Source organism: Gorilla gorilla, chromosome 2, assembly GCF_029281585.2.
Source record: "Gorilla gorilla gorilla isolate KB3781 chromosome 2, NHGRI_mGorGor1-v2.1_pri, whole genome shotgun sequence".
Classification (NCBI taxonomy): Eukaryota; Metazoa; Chordata; class Mammalia; order Primates; family Hominidae; genus Gorilla; species Gorilla gorilla.
In genome coordinates, this window is record NC_086017.1 from 184,204,996 (window position 1) to 184,228,215 (window position 23,220).

The 23,220-nt window shown below is 36.9% G+C and overlaps 1 protein-coding gene across 1 annotated transcript in view; it reads right to left on the bottom strand.

The window, feature by feature from the left end:
- Positions 1–23,010, bottom strand: part of SPATA16 (spermatogenesis associated 16) — a 251,553-nt gene extending 228,543 nt beyond the window's left edge. The window contains exon 1 of the mRNA XM_004038022.5: positions 22,878–23,010. The gene's annotated coding sequence lies outside the window, so the exon portion shown is untranslated. The remainder of the gene's footprint in view (positions 1–22,877) is intronic.
- Between the last annotated feature and the right edge of the window lie 210 nt (positions 23,011–23,220).

The following is a 23,220-nucleotide window of genomic DNA, read 5'->3' on the forward strand; positions in this document are numbered from 1 at the left end:
TCTTTTATTACTAATGAAAATCTCAAGTTTAAAAAGCTCATAGACAACTATTGTTCACAACAGGCTTTAAAGAAGAAGAACATGACCTTCAATCTTACAGAAATGTGAGCCATAGACTTATCTTTAGTCTACTGTATTAGTATATTTGTAGTAATGGTATCAACAATGTACACTGTATAAAGATGAGGTATTTTTCTAAACATTAATGCTCAAAATATATAACTAACAGTCTTTTGATTCCAAGATTCTGCATGCTATGTGCTTCTAGATTTGTTTCAAAATATCAAGTGTTCTAAGATATAATAATTATTTAGTATGGTTGATTCCTATCTTTTACCTATCACATTCTATTCTGGAAACAACTTTGTGGAGTAAATAGGAACAGGGACCACATTTTGCAAAGCAACTAAGGGATAGAGGGATTAAGTTGCTTCTCCAAGGTCACATTGGTCGGTCATTAGCAAAACCTACCCATTCGGATTGCTATTACCTTCCTAGGACTGCCACTCGCCAACTCCTAGCCTGAGATACTTCCTCTATAACATGAGGTTCTTTAGTATAGCTAATAGACATAGATTAGACCACAAAGATAGGAGAAAATAACAAGAAAGAAGGGCTGCATATAATAAGATAACAATGAGATAAAAGCTAACACTTGTGCTTCCTTTTATCTTCAAGGTCAGTGCCCGACTCAAGATAAAAATCGTGAGTCACTTCTCAAAACTTATTAATGTTGTTGATTGTCTTCATTTGTTTGTTTGGAAGACAGTAGTTTGCCGAAGAAGACCCTTAAAACCAAACACTGCATATTCTCACTCATAAGTAGGAATTGAACAATGAGAACACATGAACATAGGGAGGGGAACATCACCTACTGGGGCCTGTCGGGGGGGGTGTGGGGAAAGGGGAGGGAGAGCATTAGGACAAATACTTAATGCATGCAGGGCTTAAAACCTAGATGACGGGTTGATAGCTGCAGGAAACCACCATGGCACATGCATACCTATGTAACAAACCTGCACGTTCTGCACATGTATCCAAGAACTTAAAGCAAACAAATAAACAAACAAAAAGCATCCTAAACTGTGACCCATTAGATTTTTAAGTAAAGGGAGAACCATAACTGTTCCTATGGCTCTAACCTTTGAAGTACTTTCCCCCTTTGTACCATTGGACACATATGTTGTCAGAAAAGGTTTAAGGTCATACATGGACATACCAAAGGATCTACTGTGATGGTCTTTGTTATCTCATATGAATGATTGAATTCCAATAATTCTAATAATAGCTATCTTGTATATTAATTTGTAAAAGCTAAATCCTAGAATATTTTCCCAATGATTTATAATGACACAGTAGGGTTGTGTTTCTATAGGATAAAACATTTAAGTTTGAAATTTTAACCAGCCTGTGTTATGTTTAGTATTGAAGATCAGCAGAACTGTGAATCACAGGCCCCAGCAACAGCTCCACTTTGGGCAAGACCCTGTTTCCTTTTCCTCTCTTAGAAATGTTGCTGGCCAGGCGCGATGGCTTGGCCTTTGGGAGGCCAAGGCAGGTGGATCATCTGAGGTCAAGAGTTCAAAACCAGCCTGACCAACATGGTGAAACCCTATCTCTACTAAAAGTACAAAATTAGCCGGATGTGGTGGCGCATGCCTGTAGTCCCAATTACTCTGGAGGCTGAGGCAGGAGAATCACTTGAACCCGGGAGGCAGAGGTTGCAGTGCGCCAAGATCGTGTCATTGCACTCCAGCCTAGGCAACAAGAGCGAAACTCCATCTCAAAAAAAAAAAAAAAAAAAAAAAGAGAGAGAGAAAAAAAGAAAGAAACATTGCTGGCATCCAACATCTTTTGGACTGCTAATGTGGCTACTCATTAGCAAGAGTGGCATGGGGAAACTGTCTTGGCCATCACTTTATTTTTTTGTTTGCTCTTGTGCCACATCTACATATGATTTGGATTGAGTAAAAATAAACTTTAGTCCTTCAGTTAAGATCTCTGTTGAATGAACACTCCGGCTATGCATCTATATCATTAAGTTTCTTTTGGTAGCAGAGAGGCAGCTCTTGTTTAAAGCTCAAAATACTTGATTTTAAGGGTTTCTGGTTCATTTTAATCCACAGTAGGCTGTTAAAAATATAAACAGGCAACATCGGTTTGTGAGCTGTTCCAACATTTTCATGATACCTCCCAGGTATCTTATCTTACTGATGCTCTCTCTACTTCAAGCACCAGAGGCTAAAATGTACCAGAATATCTGTAGTTGATTGTCATTAGTAACATTTTTAGCATCTACAGCAGCATTACCTATCTCTGCTGTATTTATTTCACATCTCTTTAACACATATAAATGCATAAAGTTATCTTTATAGCCATTTCTTCTGGAGCATAATTGTTCTCTCTCTCTGCCTCCCTCTCTCCATTTCCCTCCATCCCATGCTCCTTTCCTCTGCCTGTTTTCCTCCCAACTCCTCCCACTCCAATTCTCTTCCCAGATGTCCCTCACCCCGAGCCTTTTTCTTTCTGCAAGAAGGAAGGTTTTATTGTTTTTAAGAAATAGGATTCTGAGTACTTCTGCATTAGTCTTTAAACTGCTCTATAGAAATCATCATTTTGGTCTTCAGTGCAGTTTTACACAAGAAAAAATAACGGGGGAAAAAGTATATAGGGTGTACATAGAGCACTCAGAGGGAATAAGTATCTAAGCAAATGTTTAGCTTTCAGACATCTGAAAGATCAATTATTCCCAATATATATAAGAAACTAATTCAGGTTCCCTCCCAAATTCAGAATAAATACCTGAATGTCTGAAAGTGTCTTAAATGTGCAGGCTGAAAAAGCATGGCCAAATCCAACCATTATTTTTCAGTGCTGGTTGAAAATCGGATGACTTTGTTTCAGCTGTACAGCCTTTTTTTTTTTTTTTAATAAAAATTGTCACACATGTACAGAAGAGTTATGGAACTGCTGCTTATGGCTTCTTTAAAAATTATAAAACTCTATTTAAATAATCTGGAATTTGAGGCCTTTTACCACCTCGCTCAATGTGTGTTTTCAGCCTTATTTAGCACTTCTCCTATAAACTACTCTGAAGTCAGGCTGAACATCTTGTTTATTCCAAAAGTTGTTCATTTTCAGTCTGTCAACTAAGAATTCCCCATCTTCCTATTCTCACCTTATTCTACCTTTCCAAACCTACCAAGGAGTTATCCATTTTTACCTCCTCAGAATAATACCGATGGCATTTATAGCACCTTTTTTTATTTTTTATGTCGCAGTTATTCCTGAATGAATTTTTTCTTCCAGTAAACTCCCTAAAAGCAGAAATATACTTTACTCTTCTTGACATTAGTTCAGTGCTTTGCATAGAGTAGGCATTCAATAGATGTTGATCAATATGAATGCTGTGAATCAACAGCTAATTTACACATTCTTATTTAAGAGAAACAAAATTGGATTTTTTTAAAAAGGTATGGACTATAACTTTGAAAAAGTTGTTTCTGAGAAATATTTCTGGATTTATTTTTTGTTTTAAATTTGGTCTTGGGTGAAGTACATTTTCTTCTTTGATAGTTCAAGTGAATCATGTACCAACTAGATTTAAACTATCAACCTCTTCACTTTTTTTTAGTAGTCAAGTTGATTAAAATGACATTAGTCAGTGTTCCTGAGACACTGAGCTACACTTTAATCATTACTTCAATAAAAATACTTAAAGAGAAAACTATTAGACCATCATTATGTATGTCAAAGAAGTATTTGTTGGTAACATTCTATAAAAATGCTCATTCTTTAATTTAGAAGACAGCGCTGTAAAATTGATTTCCTCATAGAAATATGCCTTTAAAAAATCATTAGCAAATATTGACATGCAACATTGGAACAATCGCCAAGGTTTTTTTTTTTTTTTAACAAATACAAGTACAAGGAACAAAAAGAAGTTAATGTTCAGTCGTTTCCAGTGGGTAACCATTTTAAATTCATTCAGTGGATTTTCAACACATTTATGTTTTTTTCTTCAAGTATTTCATCAAGTGTTCTGTTCTATGTGGGAGTTTCTATTGCTTCATAGATTCAATCAGTGGTTTACATGGCTATTAGTACCACAGCTTATTTATTAAATTTTTGGTTGAAATAGGCAGCTCAAACATGGGCAATTCAGCAGAAGAGAATCCTTAAAAATGTGCTCTCTGAAACATTCGACATCACAGTTGCTATGGTTTTCTTTCTTTAAAAAAAAAAAAGATCTAATTTTAACTTGCTGTTAAATGTAACCAGTGAGACATTATGAGAAAAAAACACCTTGCTTGTTAGTCTACCAGTTCTTTTAAATGTTTTAAAAAACACACTACAAAATATTTCTTCAATCCAATAATCATTTATAGAGTTCCTACTATGAGCAAGGTGCTGTGCTAGGTCATATGAGAGAAACTAAAGATGACCGAGACAAGGGTCTTGGCATTGTAGTGCTCATAGCTAGGAGTGGAGGTGGAGGATGAAAAGAGGAGATGTTGTTTTACTAGACCGTGAACTGCTGGAGAGGCAGAAATGTATCACAATCTTTTTTCTATATTGATGTGTAGTTTCTTCAGAGCCTGGAACATAAGAGACCCTCAATGTACGTTTGTTATTAGAATGAATGTGTGGCTGAGGTACTATATTCTACAGTATATGGTAGCAATAATGGACATACTTTTGTAGGAACGTGGGACTGATGCAATTTCAAGATACTTGGGAAAGATTTTGAGAAGAGGGACAAGTGTCCCTATGCAAGCAGTTGCTCTTCTCTTTTATCTGAGAACCCTCAAGAAATGGTACGTTATTATTAGAAGGTAGAGGGAAATTTGCCCTACAATGTTTTTTAAGAAATGCAAAATAAAACAAACCGTCCAGTGTTATATACATAATAATAACAACCAACAGGTCCTCTCAGTTTATGAAGTGATCTCACTGGATTAATCCATTTGTTTCTGACAACAACTCTTTTGCATAAATATTTTAGCCATATTTTCACAATAAAGAAACCAAGAGGTTAAACAACTTGAAAGACATTACCAGAAGAGTTTACCAAACCTGACTTGAACCCAGCATGTCAAATTCCATGCTTTTTAGATAATAGGATAATATAGTCCTCTGCATTGCACCCCAAGTTGATTGGGATTTGTACTTTCCTTACTTTAAAAGTTGTTTGTTTTTTTTTTTAACTTAGTAACAAGATATTTGACTTTACTGCTGTTTTACTGTGTGGGACTCCCTCTAAAATGATAACAAAACAAACTAGCAATTTATAAGTTAACTTGAATATGTGAACCAAATTTGTTAAGAAGGGTATTCGATTTTTTTTTTTTTTTTTTTTTTTTTTTTGAGACCGAGTTTCGCTCTTATGACCCAGGCTGGAGTGCAATGGTGTGATCTCAGCTCACTGCAACCTCCGCCTCCCAGGTTCAAGTGAGTCTCCTGCCTCAGCCTCCCGAGTATCTGGGATTACAGGCGCCAACCACCATGCCCAGCTAATTTTTGTATTTTTAATAGATGCGGGATTTCGCCATGTTGGCCAGGCTGATCTTGAACTCCTGACCACAGGTGATCCACCTGCCTCAGCCTCCCAAAGTGCTGGGATTACAGACATGAGCCACCACTTCCAGCCTGGTGTTAGATTTTTAGTGTTTTTAAAGATCTGTAGCTGCAAATGTAATTATGGCCCTGCTATATTGCAGCCATCATTAGATGCAGGAAAAAAATAATGTGGACATAAAACTTCTACATGAATGGATTCCAGGGACTGAAACTTAAAAATGCCAAGCCATTTGCTGATCACTAAGCCACCAAATGAGGAAAATGGCATCAAAGCAACTGTACTTCGTCGTATCTCAAACACTGACATTTGTCATGTTGGGTCAGAGGGAGCATTAGAAGGGAGACTTTATCATGATATTAAGTAGTGGAAAGGGCATTCAGTTTGGAACTGCAAGAAAGGTTTGAATTCTCTTTTATTATTTATTAACTGCATGTTGTAGGATAAATAATACAACCTCCCTAAACTTTCTTTTCCTTCTCTGGAAATTGGGAATGATCAGATACATGAGAATCATGTGAGAATCAAATGACATGATTTATGTAAGAGAAGCTGAACTTAGTAAGAGAAGAGGTTTTGTAATTCCACAAGCAGCTCCTTGAATGAAAATGCCTCGGCTCTTTCCAAGGTTAATTCCTTTTGTTTGGATCCTATCCCTCCAGCCTCTCAATGACTTTGCTGCTGCAATTGTCATCTTTCCATATCACCTCTTCTTTTGTTATTGGACTGATCCTGTTGATGCCTGCACTGATGTAGCAGCCCTTTTCTTTCAAGAAAAACAACAACAACAAAAAAACTCCCTTGACTTTCATATTGCCAAATTCGGTGGTCACCCCAGGCTCATATCTGCCAGATCTCGTAACAGCAGTCTTCACAGCTGATACTCTCTGTTTAATGAAACACTTTCTTCTCACTTTGTATGACACCATGCTCTTCCAATTTTCCAATTATTTCACTCACCACTCATTCTCAATATCCTGGATTGGCTGTTCCTTTTCTCTTCCACCAAGAGCCCACATGGAGCCCCTTCTTTTCTCCAGCTACATTCTCTCCTCAGGTGATTTTGTCCAGTTCTATGGCTTCAAATACCATCATACACACCTAACTACCTGTGTTACAACTCTAGTCCTTATATCCTCCTAAAACATCAAAATTGTATACTCCTCTGTCCATGTGACATCTAATATACATTATACATCTTAAATTATCTAATACATCTTAACAATACCAAATATACATCTTAACAATACCAGCAGATCTCCTAATTCCCATTCTCTAAAATTGTCCCTGTCTCAGTCTTCCCATCCCAGTGCATGCCAACCATATCCCCCCAGTTGGCCAAGATAGAGCTTTACAAGTTATCCTTTATTCCTCTCTGTCAGTTAACCCCTGTCCTACAATCCGTCATTTGGTCCTGTTGACTCTCCTTCCAAGGTCTGCCTCTTTCCATATGTATGATCAATACCCTCCTCCAGAGCCCATGATCTCCTCTCTAGATTATTGCAGGTGCTCCTCACACAGCAACCCAAGTCATCCTTCTAAATGAAAATCAGATCCCACCTCATTCTTACTAAAGACCTTTTAATGGCTGCCCATAACACCTAGAATCGAATACAATCTCTGATGCCTCTGCCTCCTTTGAAAACTCCTCACATATCTTTCCCCCTTGGTCTACTATGTTCCAGCCACCTGGCATTCCTTCTGTTCTGCTAATTTGACAAGTTCATTCCCAACTCAGAACCTTTGCACTGGTTGGGCTAGACTATTCTTTCCACTGTGTTTTTTATGTTATTCAGATCATAGCTTAAATACTTGTTCACAAATAAGCCTTCTCTGATGAACTAGAGTAATCAGCCCTACCAAGTTGTGTATGTATTTTACATCTCTCCATGCCACTCATCATAGTGGTATTTACTTGTCTGCATTTCATTCATATTTATATTCCCCCACCAGAATGTGAGAGACTGCACTTTGTATACTTAGTTCACTGCTATATACTCAGAATGTGCTCAACACACAGTAAATATTTGTTGACTGGAAAAATTGATGATGGTATCTTATTACACAATTAATGAAACATTCAAAAGTATCTTTTTGTTGTTGTTGTTGCATCACTTTACAAAAGCTGAAAATTAGGCAATCACCTAAATGTAAGTTAGCTTTTTACAACTTGGCTTCAAAATGGAAAACTTCTCTAGGCGCTGTAGCATCCTGATTCTTTTTTCTTATTTTTGTTGTTTGTTACTCTATGTCAACAATATTTATGATGTACCTACCCTGGTCTTTTTTATTGTAGTCTTTGTTAGGGAGTAAATACTTTCTCTTATTCTTTGTTAACATACAGCATGGCTTATTCAGAACCAGAACCTTCAGAAAAATCAGTCTTTTTTGGAGAAGTGATAATTGTACAACTTGCTATCCTTGTAAGTGTGGTCCATGAGGACTCAATTGTATTTCTTCAAAATCCTTAACACAATTTGTAAAAACAATAACTCATTTGCTGTGGCAGGAATATGGAAGTAGAGGAAGTAATGTTTCAGCGTACTTTAGAGACCTTTGGCTACATTTCCTCTTAAAACTTAAATGCAATCAGCTTGCCAAATTCATGAGCATCCTAAGACAAAGTTTGAATCTCGTTCTCTTTCTTTGCAAACACTGCTCTGTCTTCCTGTAAAAGTGATCCAAGTTTCCATTTACGTAAGAGGCTGTATAGATGTGTAAAGAAAAAATAATTTCATTTAACTTTGGTCAACTCTTTAATTCTTTTTATAAAGTTCTTAATTCTTAGACTTTCACATTTGGTTTCTTAAACTATAACTCAGTATTGTAGAAGTATAGAGGTGAAGAATCTTTCAAAATACTCTAATCTGTTTATTTTGCAGAAGAAGTAATGAAGTCTTACTCAGGTAAAATGACCTGTTTATAGTCACATAATAAATCAGTGCTTTTAACCACATCTTGCAGCTCATTCAGAATTCTGTCTGCCTTACTCCGCTGCATCCCACCACAATACACAAGGTAAATTGTTGTCACAATTTCCAAATGAAGAAACGTATGTTGGACAGTTCAGTGCTTTGTTTGCAGAGATCCGCAAAATTAATGGACAGTAATATGAAGATTTCTTCTTTTGAACTACCCTTCAATTTAGTTAATTATTCTCAAACATGTTTTAAAGTTAAAGCTACTGAGAGGTGGGAAGTGCATCTTTTAAAAAATTCACAAGTTTTTATTTAAAACAATTTTAAGTTTACAGAAAAGTATGAATATCAAGAACTCAAAATTGTGCTTTACCAATTTTAAACCTCTTGATCACATTTATAATTCTCTTTCCCTAATGTGTGTGTGTGTGTGTGCACACATGCAGAAATATGTAGGCACACACATAAAAACATTTATATTATTTTTGCTAAGCTGTTTGAAAGTAAGTTGTATACATCAAGCCTCATTACCCCTTAAAGCTTCAGTGCACATTTCCTAAGACTGAGGATATTTCGTTACTGTAGCATAATACAGTTATCAAATCCAGGATGTTAACACTGATATGATACTATTGTCTAATCTACAGTCCCTATCCCTATTTTGCCTATTTTGTCAGTTGTCTCAATAATGTCCTGTTAGGATTTCTTTTTTCTCCAAGATAATGTATTGTGTCTCTTTAGTCTCTTTTACTCTGGAATAGTTCTTTCTTCAGCTTTTTTCTATCTTCCTTGACATTGCCAATTTTGCAGAGTACAAGCCAGCTATTTTACAGAATCTACCTCAATTTGGATTTTTCTGATACTTCTTCATGATTAGATTCAGGTTAAGCGGCCTCAGCCAGAATACTACAGAATGAATGATGTTGTGTGTTTCTCAGGGTATCACATTTGGAGGCATACAACGTCCGCTTGCTTTTCTTTGGTGATGTCAATTTTGATCACCTGGTCAAGATGTTATCTAGTTTTTCCAGAGTATAGTTACAGATTTTTCCACTTGCAACTTACATGCAGTCTGTAGGAAGACACTTTGAGACCACGCAATTTCCTGCTTCCACATCAAACTTTCCTCCCTCAATTTAGCATCCACTGATGATTCTTGCCTGAACCAATCTAAACTATGATGATTGCAAAATGGTGATTTTTCCTTTCCTAACTCATGACATCATAAGAGTACTCAGATGGAGGGCTAGTCACCATCAAAGTACAAATATTTTTAAATATAAAAATAAATTTTTAGCATTGGAAAGGAATCACAGGGCAAATCTGTTCTAACACCTTTACTCTAACGATGAGGGCTAGAGAGGTGGCACATCCATATTTAGTGGCAATGGCAGGACTGAAGTTGGTCTACAGGCTCTGGTTCCAGGCTCCATTGTGTCCATACATAAAGTAAATCAAAATTCATTTGTTAAAAACATAATGTCCTCAGCAGTTAGAAGCACAAACTCATGGCATAAAGTAGGCAGAATAAGGGTGGATCATATGGTGCTGACTTGAAATATCCCTTTTTTCTTAAGAATTTATTAATTAATTCAATCATTCATTTATGATTTACTAAGCAACAACTCTGTCATTACCTGTGTCAGTACTGGGATGCCTGTACTCACAAAAAGTTCATAGTTTAGTGGGAGATACTACTTTAGTATGCATCAGAATCCCCTGAAGACTTCTAGGTTCCAGGCCCAACAGATTTTGATTCAGCATGTCTGGGGTAATGCATAGGAATTTGCATGTTTAGTAAGCAGAAGAGGGCTGTATTGAAAACACCAGAGGTTCACATCATGCAAATGGTTATGGCATATGCTCCGCCTCCTGACTTTCCTACTCCAACTCCCACCACTTGAATTGAAAAGTATTAGTAAAAAACAATACTGTCATAAAATGAATTTTAAAAATGTTTAACAAGGGTCAGATATTATTATAATTACTTTCATGCTTCTTTTGAAATACTAAATGCTAGAGCAAGTTTTCCCAGAAAATTACTTTTTTGGTAATGCTACTTTTCTGGTGACATAAGCATATTCATGATTAGCTTACTCCAGAGGATACTGATATTGGTGGTCTGGTGAATCACGTTGGCCCCAGGCCAATGCATTCATATGCTTTATTTTGCTTAGGTAACACTGGCACCTGGGCTTCCACGGATGAAGCAGTCTGCCAGAAAGACAGAGGCTGCATTAGCTGTTGATGCTAAAGAAACACTTTAAAGTCTAAATGGCTACTCTCTTGAAAAATACTTTTATAAGAATGAATTATTGGTAGACATTCACTCATCCATTTAGTCAACAAACTCTTGTTGAGTTCCTGCTGGGTAAAAATACAGGGCTAATTCCTGGAGAATTACAAAGATAAATAAAATGGATTGTGCTTCACAGGAGCTCAGGAGCAAGAGATCAGAGATGTTATCCATCTTTCTTGGGAGGACGTTCCAAACTCAAGAACCAAAGTAGCATGGAAGACAGGACATGAATTTTGGATTTGGAGAGATATAAGTTCAAATCCTAACTCTGTCTTTTCTTTGCTGAAGAAACTTTCAGCCAGGTTACTTAACTCTGATGTATCTTGGTTTCCTTACCCAAAAAACATGAATACTAACTAATTCCTCATAGAGATGATTGAAAGATTGACAAAATAACGTGTTAAGAACTAATGCATCATCTGGCCCACAATAAGTTCTCTGCAAAGGACAGCTATTATGGTGTTAAATATTGTGCTCTCTATATATCCTACTGCATGTACAGATTTCTGTGTATTCACTGTATTATATATATGCTTATATATAATATTTATACATAAAACATACTAATAATGTTTAATTATTGATGACTTGTTTTACATTGTGAAACTGTTCATACATAAACACACATCTGTATAATTTTTCTTCTTAAAAATAGTAAGTTGGCAATTAATATTTACATGAAAATCGAGTCAAGACATTTGTTCCCTGAGGATTTTGTGTCCTGAAGAACAGTCTGTACAACTGGGGAACACCTATCACAAACAGGGATGGCTGACCTACCTTCCAGTGTTATCATACACCAAGCAAATAACACATGATCCACTGGAATGGGTACACTATGGGTAATGAATGAATAGTATTTTCCATTACCTCACAAATAGAACCTGAGGCATGAAGATGAGACTCCTCCTTAATTATTTGCGGAGGTTGAACTGGATGTTTATTTTCGTCTTAGATCATTACATATCACTGTAAAGTATCTTTTGGAGTAGAATGGAGACAGGTAAAGATGAACATAGAAATCCTATAATTGGCCGGGCGCGGTAGCTCACGCCCGTAATCCCAGCACTTTGGGGGGTCGAGGCGGCGGATCACGAGGTTAAGATATCAAGACCATCCTGGCCAACATGGTGAAACCCCATCTCTACTAAAAATACAAAAATTATTTTTTTTTTTTAGCATGCCACCATGCTGGGCATGGTGGCGTGTGCCTGTAGTCTCAGCTACTTGGGAGGCTGAGGCAGGAGAATCACTTGAACCTGAGAGTCAGAGGTTGCAGTGAGCCGAGATTGTGCCACTGCATTCCAGCCTGGTGACAGAGTGAGACTCCGTCTCAAAAAAAACAAAAAAACAAACAAAAAAAAAACAGAAATTCTATAATCCCCAAACATCTCATATAATACAGCTTTCACCATTGTCATTTTAATATTTTATAATTGTTTACAGTGCATTTTAACTTAACCCCTACACTGTCCTTCCTTTTACAAGTTGCAGAATAAACGCTCATTTTTAACACTTGAGAAACCGTTGGTTGAGATTTTTCCATATGATTTGCCTGAGGATAAACAGCACAACGTTGTATGGCACTTATTACAGAACCTAGTAGAGACAAAGATAGTAAAAAATGATCTGTTTATCTACATATGCATGTCAAGCCACTTCCCATCATAAACAGCTGAGCCAAAAGTAGGGCTCACCTAGTTCTTTGCAAGATTCTTGCTTTGACATTATACTAAAGATAATATAATTATGAAGTGCTTTCAAATGTAACCATTTGGAATTTGTATATACTTATCCTAGGTAAAAAATAATAATCATTTCTTCCTTGTATAGTGTTTTAGTGCTATTATTTGAATATTTCTTCTGAATCTTTTTCTAGGGTAAGTAACAATACTTATTTTGTGGAAATGCATTTGTCTGTGAGAAAAATTAACTTCGGAATTAAGATAGAGGAAATGTCAAAACAGTTTAGAAATATAATTTTTTACTTCTTCAATCATGTTTCAATTACATGTAATGAAGATTTACAGGTTTAAGGACTACGGAAATATTTGAGGACTGATAGCATATTAGTCATCCACTAATATTTCCCCAGTTGATCTCAGCCAAAGAAAACCATAAAGCCAAAGAACTGCTTGGAAAAAAAATTTTGGTTTGTGCAAAACTTTAAAACAAAGACATACTTTAAAATTTACTATTTTAACAAATGGAACCTAACAAAATACGTCGTTCAAACAGTTACACGTTATACTCTGCTTATGGGTGGGATGGAGTAGTAGATCAGAACTTCTGTTGAGAACTAATAGCAAAGCAGAATAAAAGACCAAATCATTTGTTTGAATATAGCTAAGAAGGCTATGAAGAGGGTATAACTCCCTTGTCAAAGTGTGCTGACTTCGACAGGGGCAATTTCTGGGGGCATTTGCTAATCGTGGGCATGGGAAAGAGTGTGAGCATCTCAACATTTCACTGAAGGAGTGTCACTGGTGGGTAATGTTGAAACCTGTAAGCTTTGGGTAAATATGTGGCAAGCCTCAAACACAGAGCTCTTTTACCACTCAGAAAAGAAAGCCAATTTCTGGGCATTCATGGGGCAGGATGGCAAAGTGGAAAGCCTCTGAAAGGAAAATAAAATTTTTGCGGTCTTACGAGACAAGGATCCACAGGAGAAAGGGCTTTGGAGAAACACCACACTTTCAGCTGAAACTCTTGAGAACCAGGGTAGACTACAGGTAGACTTTTTTGAGGGTTGCAGCTCAGCCTCAACATGAAACAGTCCCTAATTAAATTAAGATGAAGTGCCATGTTATCTGCCTAGTGAAAGGAAGGATACATCCATTATGGAGGAAGATACATCATCGGGATCTTCTATAATTTTCTATACACACTATTCAGCACTTAAGGGAAAATCATTAAGTATGCAAAAATAAAACATCTCAAGATAACAATTAAAAAAAACAAACGTAAAAGTAAACACTAGAAACCTACCCGTGGCTGATCAAGACATTAGAGCTAGGTAAGGAATTTTAAAACAACTCTAATTACTATATTTATGACAAGAGAGTGAGAAATGATAAAGAACTTTACCAGAGTTCTTTATAGAGTATTAGATTCTATAAAAAGAATAACAAATTCTAGAGTTGAGAAATATACTATTGGAAATGAACTCATTAGATGGATTAAACAACACATTAGATACAGCAGAAGACAGATTTAGTAAACTCAAGAAACAGCAATAGAATATATCTAAATTTAAGCAGAGCAGTAAAATAATGAAAAATATTATTTAAAAAACCTTTGGAAACATGTGAAACATAGTGAAAAGGTCTTAACAGAGTATAGTTGGGTCCCTAGAAGGAACACAGAGAATGAAGCAAAAGCAAAAGAGAATTCCAGGAGGAATTAAAGAGTAATAGTAAAAGTAAATACGTAAGAATATACACATAGAAGTAAATATTGACTGTTGTCACTTGACTGCATAAGACAATAATAGAAATGTCTCTACAGGATTTAAAACCTAGGCAGAATTAAAAAGAATGGCAACAATGATGCAAAAGATGTGAGAGTGTAAACAGAGTTAAAGTATTCTAATGTTACAAAATTATTAGGAGTTTGGTAAAAATAATCATCTGTATTAGATTGGAAGAAGTCAAGGATTCATGTTTAATTTGTAAGGTAGAAGCTGGGGAATATAAAATATAAACTAATATATAATTAACAAATTAATGTAACAAAAAATTAAAATATTTTTGGATTAACCCCAAAAAGGAGAGAAATAAAAGGGATCAAATATAAAACGGATAGCAATGTGGTAGACATAAACCAAAATCTATCAGCAATTACTTCAGATTTAAAAGAACTCAATATTCCAATTCAGAGACCAAGATTTCTCACAGGAAAAAATTACTACCCCCAACTCTATAGTGCTTAAGAAAGCTACACCTTAAATATGAGAACACAGAGAAGTTGAAAATAAAACCATGAAGAAAGATACAGCATGCAAACATCAACCAAGATAAGGGACGGCTCAACTAATAATCAGACAAAGTGGACTTTATGGAAAGAAGCATTACTAGAAATACAGAAGGTATGTTATTTATTGATTTATTGTTCCTCAGCTCCAAACCCACCCATCACTCTGTATTGTGATACTGGAACTGAAATCTGCAGACTACATTTTTATTTTTCCAGCTGGTTGAAAGTTAGGCTCTGCCAATAGAGGGTACTGGAGAAACACTGCAAAGCTGAAAGGGGAAGAAGGGACATTTCCTTCTTGGAATTTTCTGTTTCTGCCAGCAGCAAATGTTTCTGTTTGTAGGGGTCTAGGCAGCCTTTACCGATGCGGTGGTGGCCCACACAGTCAGTGCAGGTATTCTTTTGCCAAATTTCTTCATCACCACAGCCATGTTGTTCTCCTGGTTCTGAGATAAGTGAACCCTATCTTAGTGACTTCCCCCGGCCACACTCTCTCCTCAGAGATCTGAATCTTAGCCTTGCGGGACCTCCTCTGAGCTTCCAAGTTACTTACTTGTTCATGTCCCCTCATCCCTAAGGATGCTATAGGGAACTAAGGAGAAGACAGCACAATTTAAATCTGTCTTCAGTGAATAACAAGGCTTTTACGTACATAAAATATAAAAAAATTGATGAATAAAAGGAGAAATTGACAAATCTCCAATTATAGTGGGAAATTGTAACACAACTCTGTCAAAGGCTGATGGAATTTCAGACAAAAAAAGAAAGAAAGGAAAAAGGAAAGAAAAAACTTTCAAGAACATGGGAGCTCTGTGTAACATAAGCCACAAACTTGGCTTAATAGACATATGTCAAATCCTGCAACAAAGAACATCAGAATGTACATTCTTTTCAAGTGTACCTGCAACTTTTACCAAAATTAACCATAGCTCACTCATAAGTCAAGCCACCACAAATTTCACATTTTATATGGAAAAAAAGGGGCCAAGAATAGCCATGTTAATCTTGAAGAAGAACAAAGCTGACAGACTTGGCCGGATATTGAGAATTACTATAAATAAAGCTATAGTAAGGAGGCAGCATGGCTTTGATGCAAGGATAAATTACACCACCTGAAAAGAATAAAAAGTCCAGTAGTAGACCTACATATAAATGTTCATTTAATTTATGACAAGAGTGACCCTGGCACGTAATGGGGGTGCTGTGGCTTAAGCATGTCCCCTAAAAGTTCATGTGTTGGAAGCCTGATTTTCACCTTGATGCAGCAGTGTGGGGAGGTGAGGCCTAGTGGGAGGTGTTTGAGTCATGAGTAGATTAATGCTGAGTGAGTGAGGGAGTAAATTCTTGTAATCCCAGCTACTCAAGAGGCTGAGGCAGGAGGATCACTTGAACCCGGGAGGAGGAGGTTGCAATGAGCTAAGATTGAACCACTGCACTCTGGCCTGGGTGACAGAGCAAGACTCTGCCTCAAAAAAAAAAAAAAAAAAAAAAAAAGTAAGCCATTGTAAAGCAAGGCTGCCTCGCATGTTTGGTCTTCCTTTTGCATGTCTGCTTCCTCTTTGCTTCTTTGCCACGTGGTAATGCAGCATGAGTTCCTCACCAGAAACAGCAGATGCTGGTGCCATGTTTCCTGGACTTCCCAGCCTCCAGAATTGTAAGCCAAATAAACTTATTTTTAAAATAAATTACCCAGTCTCAGGTATTCTGCTATAGCAACAGAAAACAGAATAAGTCAAAAACTAGAATGATGGCTTTTTAAATAAATGGTTCTGGCCTAAATCAAATGCAGCAAATAAATTTTGATACCTGTCTTACATAATGCACAAAAATCAATTCCAAATGCATTGCAACAGTAAATGTAAAAAAAACAACATTAATGCTTTTAAAAGAAAACGGATGATTTTATGACTTGGATAGGCAAGGATTTCTTGAACAGAACATACAAATAAAAAATTGGATTATATTATACATAATAATTTTTGTTCATCAAAACACATCTTTAAAAATGAAATGACAATTCATGGAATAAAAGAAAATATCTGTAGTACATATATTTGAAGTGGACTTGTATCCAGAATATATAAAGGAGTTCTGTGAAAGAAGACAGAAGAAGAAGACCCAGTAGAGAAGTGGGCTAAACATTTTAATAGACATCTCACAAAAGATGATCTCCAAATGGTCAGTAAACTCTTGAAAGAGTTATTAACTCCCATTAGTCATCAATGGAATGCAAAGTGAAACCACAGGTTGATACCACAGCAAATCCACCAGAAGGCTAAAATTAAGAAGACAGACAATACCTAGTATTGGCAAGTATATGGCATAAGTGGAGCTTTTACACAAAGCAGATATAAATGTAAGATGGTACAACCAATTTGGAAAGCTGTTTGGCAGCATCTGCTTCCTCCTATATCCTGTACTGGCAAATTCTTTTTCCTATATACCCAGCAGAAATGCATACAAGAATGTTCACAGTAGCACTATTCACAATAACGTAATAACATAATAACATTGAAAACATTCCAAATGCCCATGAATCATAGAAAAGATAAAAATATTGTGGTATATTTATACAATGGAAAAATATTATTAGCAGTGAGAATAAAGGAACTACAACTACAAGCAACCACATGGAAGAATCTCACAAATAAAACATGGAGTGAAAGAAGCCAGATACAAAAGAATACATATTATATGATTCATTTAAATAAAGATTAAATTTAGGCAAAACTGATTTGTGCTGTTAGATGTCAGATTTGTGGTTGCCCTTGAGACAGTGAGTAGTAACTCGAATGGAACAGGGGGAGCTCCTGGGCTTACTGGTACCATCATTTCTGGATCTGAGAGTTGGTTACACCAATATGTTCATTTGATTAAATCTGTCTTCATTTGTGCCTTTTACCAAATATATGTTATGCATCGATAAAAAGTTTACATTAAGGAAATCAAAGGTCAAGACAGCTTGAAATTTTACATACAAAGACTCTGAGTTTTCCTAAGGCAAGTTTTGCCTAAACACAGGCCCCCTACTCCCTTACCTACAACCTTTGCATTGTCTAAGAATATAAGCAAGAAGGCAGGGTAGGGATTTGATAGTTAGGAGGTGTTTTCTTCAAAATTCTCCAGGAGGGTAAAACCACACAAAACAAATGAAATGCAGTTCATGTTAGTGGCTTGGAAATTATCAGACTGTGTGTATGGTAGATAGACTGAAAGAGATTCCATGATTACATTTCTGAAGGTTCCAAAAACCAGGGCAAACAGCACTGAACATGTAGCAGTTGCTTGCTTTCATTGTCATAATTATTATTTTTTACTTTTATTTTTGTGCTATCTTTTTAAAAATAATTTTTTATTTTTATTATTTGTGGGGACATAGTAGGTATATATATTTATGGGGTACATGAGATGTTTTGACATAGGGATGCAATGTGTAATAATCACATCATGGAGAATGAGGTATCCATCCCCTCAAGGATTTATCCTTTGTGTTATAAACAATCCAGTTATACCCTTTTAGTTATTTTAAAATGTACATGTAAATTATTATTGACTGTAGTCACCGTCTTGTGCTGTCAGATACTAGGTCTTATTCATTCATTCTAACTAGTTTTTCATACTCATTACTGTCATAATTTTTTAAATTTAGCTGTGGCAGAGGGAGGAATAAAGCCTCTGTGCTTGCTTTCTGACCCAAACTCCCTGAGGTTGTTTGTTATATTAATTGGAAAATAGGGTGACCTAATGACCAGACCAATGACCTCAGGCTCAGCCTTACCTCAGTCAACACCCAGTCCTAGGAGAAGGTGGGAAGAAGAAGGGTCTCAAGAGAGGCCAGTGGGAACTAGAGAAGACAGTGACTCAAGACCCCTTCCCTGTGCAGCCACCAAGTAGACGAATAAGCTTTCCCTGTCCTCTCTCAGGAAAGAGGGAAAAATGGTGACCACTTGAGAGGAAAAACATACCCAAAGAACCCATTTAAAAACACTACTGAATTGTATTTGATGAGAAAGTTTAAATAATCCCTCTCTACATTCCCACATTTCAACCTTAGTAGAAATGGGGTCTAAAGAGCTTGCCTGATGAGATCTGCTATCAAAATAAATCTGCCTCTGCCATTACTGTACATCTAAATCAGCTTATACCAGTTTAGGGCCACACCTCCAGGTGGGAATGTCCCAGAAAGAATCAGCACTCTCAAGCCTAGAGGAAGAGATGAATCAGGCTCTGAGGGATTCTTTTCAAATGGCACCTCCCGCCCATTATATCCCAACCCCATCCCATTATCTTGAAGGAATGTTGTGGATGTGAAAGATCTGGAAGAATAAAAAATATTGCGAATTAGGGTGGTAGAAAGATAGGTGGAGAACAGAAATGATCACCTGCTACTGAAAGATAAGAAAGAACAAAATCAGATGACCACGATGTTAGACAAATTCTATAACAACAGACAGAGTCACAGAAAGGTCCATGGAAGGCAGGATCTATGGGAGGAAAACAGGAAAAGAAATGGCAGCTGCAGAAGATAAAGCTTCTATGAACACTAAAACTTCCGCCTTTTCTACATTCATAAATGGTGTCAATTTCAATGTATTTCAAGTCTTTTCTTTCAATCTGGTAATGACTCTCATATTTAACATGATGCTTCTTCACTGTTAACTACATCAGTAAATATAAAGGGTGAGGAAGTTAACTGAGAGATCGGAACTTTTGAAAGCCTTTAATTAAGCCTTGGCCCCAATACCTAAGAAGGTTCAGAAACCTTCTATGTGTTTATTCCTCCATTGTCTTCTTCTCTGAGGGGGATCCCATGGACTCTCAACACACACACACACACACACACACACACACACAGACACACACACACAGACACACGCAGACACACACAGACACACACACGTCTCCCTAAAGAAGAGACCAGATGTGTTAGGTCTGGGAACGTATGTTAGAGAGGACTACTGCAATCCTTTCTTTCTTCACCTTAAACTTAGGTTTCCAAATGTCTGTTCAACAGGAATGAGAAGTGATTTATATCATGTTTTTGCTCCTTACATCTTCAAGTTAACAAAATTGAGCTGATTTCTAACAAGTTAAATGCATACTTTTTTTCTCGGTGGGGGGGGTGATAATGCAATGTCTTCTCAAGCTATAACTTTGGTGATCGTTCAAGACAGCATTGAATTCTTCTGCCTGAGTTATGCCGGCTGATAGGAATTTAATTGGGAACCAGTGGGAGAGCACTGAAGCATTCATGCATGTGAAATCAGATGAACACCCACAATGTGGAATTTCCTAAGGAAAGTTATTCTGGCAGAGAAATACAGACCAGGTTGAGTGCCAGTAACTTTTAAGCTAAGATGTGGAGCTATCTTCCTAATAAGTAATGAGCTAAAGGTCCCTAAAGAAAAGTGAGGCCAATATTTTCAACTCTGTATTTTCAAACATTTTAAAAACATCAGCTCAGAGTTATATACAATTCCCTTCCTCTGTAAGGTATTAATCTTCCTTAACTTTGATTGCATATAATAATGCTTATGTTTGAAAGGCACATGCACAACTTATTTAGGTAAATCTAAAATAAACAGCAAGACAGAATAACTAATTTGTCTATGAAAAGAAATTGAAATCAGGAGCTGATTTCTATTCAGTAATTATAATACAAGTCTTCCTGAAACATTTCCTTTTAAATGGCCTACTTAAAACCATATCAATTTTCCACTTCTTGTGCAATTCTAGATGACAGTGTGAATTCAGCTTCAGTTTCTACTCATAAAGGTTAAAGAGACGCTTTCTAACACCTATCCTGTATCAGGTCAACTCAATTACCTTTCAAAGTTGCCTAAATCGTGAAATATTGGTGGTTCAAATACATGAATTCTGCACATTTCAGAATAGATGTACATAGGTGTACATAAATGTATATCACATCATATAGTATGTAAATACATTTACTCCTGGAGGCTTTCTAAAATGTAAAGCTAAAGCTGAATCTTCACCTTCCAGTAATTTTACAATAATTTTCCCCATCATATAGAGAGTTGGAATTCTGATATCAGTCATAGCCATTGGGTTCTGTTTTCTTATTCGCAAAATGGAGTTAATTATAATATCTGCCTCATGTAATTGTTGAGAAGAGTAATATAGGAAGATTGCCTGAAAACAGTAACCGCTCAATAAATGCTAACTATTGTTCTATCATTATCATCATTTTTGTTATTGCTGTTATTATTGTTCAGCAATTTTTTAAAAAATTAGACAATTAGAAAAATGCTCTTTCTATTAGACAGATGGCTTATGCTCATTCATTGCATATATTTTGAAATTTAGCTAGAGCTATGATAAATTAGAGTCTTTATTTTGCTATATTTAAGCTAGACTGCTATAATATTTTATTTTATAACATCCCTGAAAAACTCAGCAAGCTCTTCGTGAGTGCAAAATGTTACAACTTGAACATTACTTTCCAAGAAGATGACTCAACATATTCTACACTAGTTGAAAGACAATACTCCAGGCTTTCTGATGTAAAAGGATTTAAAAACCCTTGAGCATATGGTGTTTGCATTGCTTTTGTTACTATGGCCTACAATTGTTGGGGTACCTATTCATTTATTTCAAACTGATGTGTCACATAAAAGGAACAACAACAAAAACACAACATGCAGTCAAATTCTATGTAGAGGAATGTAGCTTCAGTCACTGTGTGTCTTAGAAAGAATAACCGGGCGTAGTGGCTCACGCCTGTAATCCGAGCACTTTAGGATACTGAGGTGGGCCTATCACTGGAGGTCAGGAGTTCGAGACCAGCCTGGCCAACATGGCAAAATCATGTCTCTACTAAAAATACAAAATTAGCTGGGTGTGGTGGCGTGCACTTGTAATCCCAGCTACTCAGGAGGCTGAGGCAGGAGAATCACTTGGACCCAGGAGGCAGAGGTTGCAGTGAGCCAAGAAGGCACCACGGCACTCCAGCCTGGGTGACAGAGCAAGACTCTGTCTCAAAACAAACAAACAAACAAACAAACGCCTGCAGTAAGGATTAACTGTGGGTTTATGCCTGGAGATCATTTTAAGGTTCTGTATCTCACAGTTCATGCTCATTGGTTGCTTTCTTTTAGTCATAATCAATTTCCAAGGCGCTAGTTTCACAGCTCAGAGGATGAACAACTTAATGAAATTAGGGTAGTTTCTGTTATAATACTGCTAGTACATGAAACTTAATCATAAAGGGTTGAACAAAAACACAATACAAAGTTTTTATGCATTTCTTTCAAACTAAGGCTTACTAAAAATGGTAAACACTTCCCCGATGCTTCAAAAACAGAGAACTTTACTGATATCTATTAATATTTTATGGGTAATAAATCCAAAATGCAAATTTTAAACAAAGCTTGAACCTATTTTTAATTGCTCACGCTGAACAACCTTTGAACAGCAAGGTCCTTGTAAAAGACATTCATTCATTCATTTACTCGTTCATACAGCAAACATTTCAGAGCACGCATTTTACGCCAGGCATGATGTTAGGATACAGAAATGATGACATGGCCTATGTCTTACAGGGAGCTTGGATTGTTTCTCTCCCTAATATCATACTCCTTGACGTTCAATGTCTTCAATCCACAGTAATATTATGGGTTAAGGAGACAACAACCCGTATCACAAATGATAAAATGTGAACTCTGAATTAGCAGTCATCATCTCCCACTTGACTTAAAGAAGATGTCCTTAAACTATACACTTTATTAGGGAATGTATATTAGAATAAAGCAAAACAAAACAAAAAATCTGTTACTGGGAAACCAAGTGGGATCTTAGTCTTTACTTTCTCACCAGAGTGGGGAAGGATAGGGTGACCCGGTGCAGCGGACAGGGAACCACTTTGGAATTATCCTGTCTTCTAACTGCCTGCAGGAGATGATTTCTTGGTTACTTATTAGGGCTTTTTATAAGCAACATTCCTCATTCCTCGCGTGGGCAGGAAGAAAGGAGCTCCTGTTTTCCCGGCTTACTCCAGCTTCACCTGAGGGTCATCTCCCTTCCTTCCCACCTAGCCACTGAACGAGAAAAGCTTTAACTGGGCAGACCTGAATGATTCTCCTCCTACCTAAGCAGTTGTGGCTCAGCCCCGCGGGGACAGGGCGAAGCTCTGGACTCCTCCCAGCCACAGCATCTGCCAACACCGGCTTCCCAACGTCCCACTGCGAGGCCTGATCAGGCTGCTTGCTCGCGGGGACGCCCGGACTTGAAACGTCCCGTGCCACGCGGCCCATCGCGCCCACAAGTGGGGAGGGTCACTGGCACCTCCCTAGTCTTTCCTCTTGAGGTGCACTTGATGTTTCCAATAATAAAAACAAGATTATTTATATTTTTCCGTTCAGATTCTAAAAGCAATATGATCGATAAAATAATCTGGAAGATACAGAAAGATGTACATAAAATAAAAATTA